The 7,499-nt window shown below is 44.5% G+C and overlaps 1 non-coding gene across 1 annotated transcript; it reads left to right on the top strand.

Moving 5' to 3' along the window:
- The first annotated feature begins 3,178 nt into the window (after positions 1–3,178).
- On the top strand, positions 3,179–3,306 carry LOC117047659. The gene has a single exon (XR_004426725.1). It is a non-coding gene; the product is annotated as a U6atac minor spliceosomal RNA (small nuclear RNA).
- Positions 3,307–7,499: the final 4,193 nt, after the last annotated feature.

Raw genomic sequence — 7,499 nt, 5'->3', positions numbered from 1 at the left:
CACTTTCCCCATTCCCTGCATAATATTATAAACTTCTACCGTGTTGCCTTTTACTCGTCTTTCTCTAAGTAAAAAGTCCCAAATACCGCAGCCTTTCTTCATGTCATTGAGTCGCTCCACCCCTTGATTATTTTGGAAACAAAAGAACCCAAGCTATTTGGGAATTTCATTATGGCGTGAACCCCCCCCCCCACCCCCACAGAGTTTGGGGAGAGATAGTGAGGCAAGGTGTCATAAAATCTGACGTTTCTCTCCTCCTTTGGCATGAAACAACATTGTTCCTGGGAGCGTTCGCATTCCCAGAGTCAATTCCATTCACGTTACTGACATGATACGGCCAGGGGAATGTGCCAAAGCAAATACGATCATGGCCAAAAAACAAAAAAACAAAAAAAAACCCCTCCCTGAGCCCAGTTTGGCGCAAAGAGTTATTTCAGTCCAAAATACCTCCCAGTGCTTGGATGGGCACCGGGAGATGTTCAAAGCTGGTCTGCAAGCGAGACGTTCCCCGGAGCTCCATCCTTTCCCACTTAGCCAATAGATGCTGAGCTTCGCTTTATTGGGGGTCTATTTTGCTTGCAGTGATTGTCTCAGTTTTCCATAGCCTCATCCCTCTGTGGTATCCTGCACGTAGAATCTTCCAGCCAAAAGCAGTACGCAAGGCTTCTGGAAGAGATGACACCATATGTACCCACTCAGCTGCTCCGAGAGGTAGAAATGGTGCTGTTAAAGGAGCCACAAAGTACCCATTCTGCTTTTGTAAGAAAGCAACATTTTTGTGTGGCTACACTTTGGAACTCCCTGCCGATTGACACCATTCATTCATTCATTTTATTTGTAGGCCGCTTTTCCACACACACACATACACACCATACTCAAAGCAGCTCACGATGAAGAAAACAGGAATGCGCTACAAAAACAATTTCATGATAGCATAGTAGCGATTTCATAACAACATAGCAAATATAGTAATGCACCAAAAAATCCCACATTTCAGTCTATAAATAGAACAAGATTACTTAAGCAACATGCAGCGTCCAATAGCAAAAATAACAAGGCAGCGTCACAGTTTAGCCTTAGTCCTTCCATGATATAGCTAAGTGCCCCTCTCCTGCAGCCACTTGCAAGGTTTCCAGGGGCAAGGGATTGGGGTGGGGGGGGGGGGTAAACTGGAAACACCCCTACCATGTGGCAGGTACTTTCACTCTACACTTTCCAGTGCCTGCTAAAAACATTTTTGTTTAGACAAGCCTACCAGGACATGTAGAATGTCGATGTTATGTGCTTTAATTTGGTTTTAGTTTATTGCTGAATTTACATTCTGAATATTTTAAAGAGTTTATTTTTTACAGATAATTTTATTGTTTTATCCTCTTTGTAGACTGCTTTGAGGGGTTGTAGGTTTTTTTTGACAACCAAGCGGCGTATAAATTTTGTTGTTGTTGGCATCTTTCCGTCCCTGGGGGACATTGCAGAGTGCACCTTTGGGGGTAAAGTCAAACCGTCGGAGAGCATCCGCTGTGGCTGGTTTGATTTGCTCTCTGAGTTTTGATGTGAGCATTTGGCCTCCTTCCTTGCTAAGTCTGTTAGCACACAGCTCATATGATTTTAAAGAGTTTCCGTCATAGCTGTCAACCTTTTCCCCTTTTTTTGCGGGAAATCCCCTTGGGAAACAGCAGGGAGGGTTGACAGCTATGGTTTCCGTGGGTTTGAACAAGATAAGTGTGATTCTAGTGATTGAATCCAGTGGAAGCTAAAACTGTAATTGAGGTGGTTTGGTTGGAGAAAAGTTTGCACACAAAACAGTAGATTTTTCATTTCCTGGGAGAATACACTAGCCCAGGGGTAGGCAACCTAAGGCCCAGGGGCCGGTTGCGGCCCAATCACCTTCTCGGTGTTTTTACATTGTGTCCTTTTATTTAAAATGCATCTCTGGGTTATTTGTGGGGCCTGCCTGGTGTTTTTACATGAGTAGAACGTGTGCTTTTATTTAAAATGCATCTCTGGGTTATTTGTGGGGCATAGGAATTCGTTCATATTTTTTTTCCAATATATGGTTCGCCCCCCCCACAAGGTCTGAGGGACAGTGGACCTGCCCACGGCTGAAAAAGGTTGCTGACCCCTGCAGTAGCCATTCGGGAGGTAGGTTTCTCCATCTACTTTGGTGGAACAGAATAAATTCTTTGAGCAGAACCAGGAATGGTTTTTGTAAGTTCGCTTCAAAGTGGTAAAAGCAGTCCTTTTTTTCTGTGGGTAAGCAAGGGTACACATACCCCTGAATCTTTGTACTTTTGTCCATTTACTGTATTTAATTTTCCCCGATTTGAACTATAAAATGGTGATTTTCTTGAGTCAAAATGAGAGTATCCCTATTTTTTTTTAGAAAAAAAAGCACTGGGTAAAAGGTTCATCCCAGTGCTGGCATTCCCATGGAGCTTTCTCAACCCAGAATTATATACCAAGCACAACACGTTTCCTTTTCAGAACAGTTCGCTTCTCAATTTCTCAGTTAAAAAGCAATGAAATATATATATATTCCAAATGAAAAATTTGGTCGGGCGGAGATTCGAACTCGCAACTTCAGCTCTCGACTGCTTCAGGAGCATTGCGGTCTCCATTTTGGAAGCGGGAACGAGAAAAGGGCACGCAGGCGTCTTTACTCGGTGTTAACATGGCGAGTAAATCTATCCTCCGTTTCGGAATCGAAGATTCATCCTTCTTCCCCGCCACTCCCGGTTTTTCTCCTTTTAAATACTCTAGTATTTAAATAAACCTGACCTGAATCTCAACATAAAGAAGGACTAGGCTCTAAATAATCCTCGCGCATATTTTTTTTTTTTTTAAGACAAGAAAGGGACGGGGTTAACCTGCTCCTGAATTCGAATAGCTTTCTAGAGTCTTGACTTCCGATTGGTTAAAAACATGCATATATTAGGGCGTCAAATTCAGGAAGCAGCTGTATTTTTAAATAGTGCAGATTTTTTCCCTTTACGAAGTGCTTCTAAGATGTTGAATGAAATGCGTAGGGTGTTTTTATTTATTGGTGTCAGTGGAAAAGGTAGATAGTAAAAACTTAAAAGTATTGGGGCGGGAGGCAGACAGCCCAACTGGCTCACCATGACCTGGAAAAAGTATGCTTTCCTGTAGTATATAAAGAGAGCGCAGCAGTTTCGGAGATGTGTTGTATGAAAGGAGAGAAGGTTAGCACTCCCCTTGATAAGGATGGAAGAGGTCCTTGTGGCCTGTACAACACGCATATGGTTAAGGCATTGCCACCTACTTCGTGGCATCTAACCAAGTTTTTGGGTTGTGTTTTTTTGCAAAAACAAAAAACACAACCCAACAACACAATTACTCCAAGAAGTAGAACTCATCAGCATTAGCAGCAACAATCTTCAGTAAGAATGGAATGCTTCTTTAATATTCTTGCAGAAGTGGGGGTGGGGGACTTAAATATTTATTTTTCTGTAGGTTGAGCTGGGTGAACAAACACATCAAGAGGAGACAGATTCGCAGTCTGACCCACCTCGCAGGGTTGTCAGGAGGAGGAGGACTGTGTCCAGAACCTGGGATGTTGTCATTGGCATCTGTCGGCCTCGAGAGACAACAGAAAGTATTTACGTTTTATGAAATATATTTTTTTTAAAAACCAAATCATTATTATTGCACATCAGGAACAGAACCAACACTGGTGTGGAAAGGAGCTGCAATGTGGGATTTCCAACTTCCAGTGTTATCAAGCAGCGGGCGAAAGAATCACACGACACTGATGCCCATGTGATTAAAAGTGGCGATGGAAGGAGCCCCAATTCGCATCTGTCTCCCTTGTTCCAGTCTCAACTCTGCCCTTTTCTCAGACTTCCTTCTCCGCAATGGTCCTTTTTCCCGATCCCATTCTCTGCTTCAAGCTGTTTCCAGCTGCCTATTTTATTTTGCAACCCATTTCCTGGCTCACGGGTTCATTGTTTGGCACGCATCGTGGAGGCAGCCGGGCCATGAGAGAGCCAGGGTGGTGTAGTGGTTAGAGTATTGGGCTAGGACATGGAAGACCACCGTTCAAATCTCTGTTGCGCTGTCACACTCGGGTCCTGCTTGCAACCCTTAAGCTTCTGGTTGGCCACTGGAAGAACAGGATGTTGGACAAATGGGCATTTGGCCTGATCCAGCAAGCCTGGTTCTTCTTAGAGTCATAGGACTGGAGAGTTCAATGGTACCCCAGGGGTCGTCATCTAGTCCAACCCACTGCCATGCAGGAATCTCAACTAAAGCATCCATGACAGATGACCATCCAACCTCATCTCCCCATTCTGCCATGAAGCTCACTGGGCCAGCCATTCTCTCTCGTCCCAGACTAGCCTACCACAAAGGGTGGTTATGGGGGTGAAATGGGTGTAACCATGTGCACTGCTCTGAGCTCCTTTGACGAATGGGGGGATATAAATGTAACGATCCTTAAATAATAACAACAAAGGCAAACACCTCTATTTTATTCATTTATTATTTTCACACTCTGCCTTTCCTCAAAGATGCTCAAGGTGGCCTGGGGGCTTCTTCTCCTCCTCCTCTAACTCCCACAATCGTTAGGCCAATATTTTTTTTAAAAAAAATTAATGTGTGTTCTTGTTTCTCAATTAGATCCTTTTACGTGGCTTTGTATGCTATTATGGGCAATGTTTTATGCATTGTGACTTGCAGTTATTTTTATTTATCACACTTTAGCCGTTATTTATTGTCATTGTTAAGAGTGAATTTCTGTTTAATTATTATTTGCTGATGTACTGAGAGTTAATTTTATGGTGTACTATTCTAATAGATTATAGATTATTACTTTATTTGATATAATAATTTCAATGTTATGTTTTATTGTTTCGTTGTCTTGATTTAATCATTTACTCGTGTTCCGTCTTGTATTTTATTCCGTGACCTGCCCTAAGATCTTCCGATGATGGGTGGTATATAAAATTGATAAATAATAATAATAATTACGACTTTTTGTATTGGATCAGATTATTACAAGGTGTGTGTTCTTTGTTGTATGTTTCATTGCTGTAAACCGCCTTGGGTATAGTAATATGGAAAGGCAGGATACAAATTAAAAGTGGAATGGGATAGATACTCCCTGGTCCAAGGTCACCCAATATGTTTCACGAGTGAGTCGAGATTTGAACCCGGGTCTCTAACCTACCTCATTCTGTAGCAAAATTAACGTTCGAGGCGGAAGGAAATCTCCACGCTGCGGTGAGAAAACAAAGGCTGCTTATTGCTAGCAATAAAGGCTCAGTGGCATCACTCTCCAAAAGCCGAGCAAAGCCCCAAAAAGGTGGGGCCTGCTTAATATACATTGCTGTTATCTGTTAAAGCAATGCATATGCATAAACTTCCTCCAGTCTAAAGTTACAACACAATACTACTTCAGATAACAAGAACAAACTTAGTTGGTCTCTAAGGTGCTACTGAAAGGAATTTTTTATTTTATTTTGTTTTGACTATGGCAGACCAACACGGCTACCTACCTGTAACACAATACTAATCAGGGACGTCTTAGGCATGGAGGCTACTGGCGCAAGGTGCCACGGCCTGAGGAGGATGCCTCTGCCCTCCAGCCCCGCCGACAGGACCGCTCTCGCCCACCACTTCTTGGGCTGCGGACGCGGGGAGCCTGTCAGCGAGCCTCCCGCCGGGACTGCAGCCAGGGCTTCCTGGACGGCAGCGCCGCGCTGCAGCTTCGGCCGAGCAGGCGGAGGCGGAGGCGGAGCACAGCTAGCAGCATCCCCATCTGCCCCTCCGTGCCCTCCGGCTGCCCGCTGAGCCTGGCCCTGCCCGGCGGAGCGCGAGGGGCGCCGGAGAGATCTTAAGATTTACTTAAGACGACCCTGATGCTAATTATACCATGTATGGCTTTTCCTTCATTACCTATTCATTAGGCAAGGAAACAAAGGACTCTCTCTTGTCTAATGCAGACACTTAAGAATGTTGAAACAAAATAGAAAATTCTTTCCAGTAGCACCTTAGAGACCAACTGAGTTTGTTCTTGGTATGAGCTTTCATGTGCATGCACACTTCTTCAGATACACTGAAACAGAAGTCACCAGACCCTTAAATATAGTGAGGGAGTGGGGAGGGGTATTACTCAGAAGGGTGGTGGGAATGGGTGATCGGCTGATAGGTGTGGAAAACCTGTTGACGACTCTTAAGGGCTGCAATTAGTCTTGCAGGGAAAGGCAAGGGGTGAGATGGCTAAAGATAGCTTTGTTATGTATAATGAGATAAGAATCCAATGTCTTTGTTCAGACCAGGTTTCTCCATGGTTTTAAGTTTGGTGTTTAGTTGCAATTCAGCCACTTCTCTTTCCAGTCTATTTCTGAAATAAGAAATGTTGCTTACAACTTAAGAATGTTGTTTACAACCTTGGGAGTAAAGCTGCTCCTAGCACAAGATAAGGCACAAGGCCTCTAGCCTGGCTAGTTAGCCGAGTTGTGCATCAATTCCAGACCCTGCTAGCTTTGACCTGAGCTTGACAGGGTTCCACAAAGCACCTCTCCCGTAACCTTACAGAGCCTCCATCCTTCCTCTCAGAGCTGAGCTTGGAGGGCTCCATCTCGTCTTCCAGGTCCTGCAGCTTCTTCCGCAACCGGCAACTGGCAAGGTCTAGTTTCCCCCTAGGTTTGCATTCCTCGGAGATTGTTGGCTCTGCAGAAGCAGCAACAGCAACAACAGCAGCGTTATCTCAGCCAGACTGACTCTCTTGTGAGTCAGCATTCATTCCCCCTCGCTCTGGAGAACAGCCAGGTCCCAAGCAAATGATTTCCAATACTCCGTGCTTGTGGTCAGGCTGTGTGTCGAGAGGATTAATGACAAAGGCTTTTGTTGGGGTTGTGGGGTGACGGACTGCGGGGGGGGGGGGCAGGGAGAGAGAGAGTTTGACAGTATCTGGATCTAATTAAAAATAACATGGAGAAATTTTGCAAGGCATGGATGTTTTTTTCCCCCTACCAGGCCAGACTGAGGTGTCTAACCAGCCCAGTCTCCTGTCTCCAGCAGTGGGAAGCACCCACCGATTCTAAATAAAGATGCAAGAGATTTAGGGGACCGCCTCCTCGCAGGAAAAATATATTCCTACTGTCCTGGCAGAACAGACAGGCTGGTTTTATGAGAATATTAGAGCTCAGCCAGTTACACACACACACCCACACACACACCCAAGTACTGATGTCTGCTTGAGAGTGTCTTCATTCCTCTTGGCATTAACAGTCATCAGAACATCAAAAAAGGCAAAATGATTATGCAGAACCCAGAGCGGTTTGTGAATTCCTGTTAACAGTCAGGAGCTGTCCAGGGCTGCACATGTTTTGTCCCTGGGTAGGCATTTGGTATAAACAGCAAAACTGCTGTTTGTATTTGTTTTGATGAGTACCCATGCCTAAATTAGAGACCTGAATGCAGGGGCGTAGCAAGGTAAATTGGTACCCGGGGGCAAAAAATAATAATTGTCACCCCCC

Source organism: Lacerta agilis, chromosome 5, assembly GCF_009819535.1.
Source record: "Lacerta agilis isolate rLacAgi1 chromosome 5, rLacAgi1.pri, whole genome shotgun sequence".
Taxonomy (NCBI): Eukaryota; Metazoa; Chordata; class Lepidosauria; order Squamata; family Lacertidae; genus Lacerta; species Lacerta agilis.
Note: the sequence above shows the minus strand (reverse complement) of the source record. Positions and strands in the feature narration are given on the sequence as shown.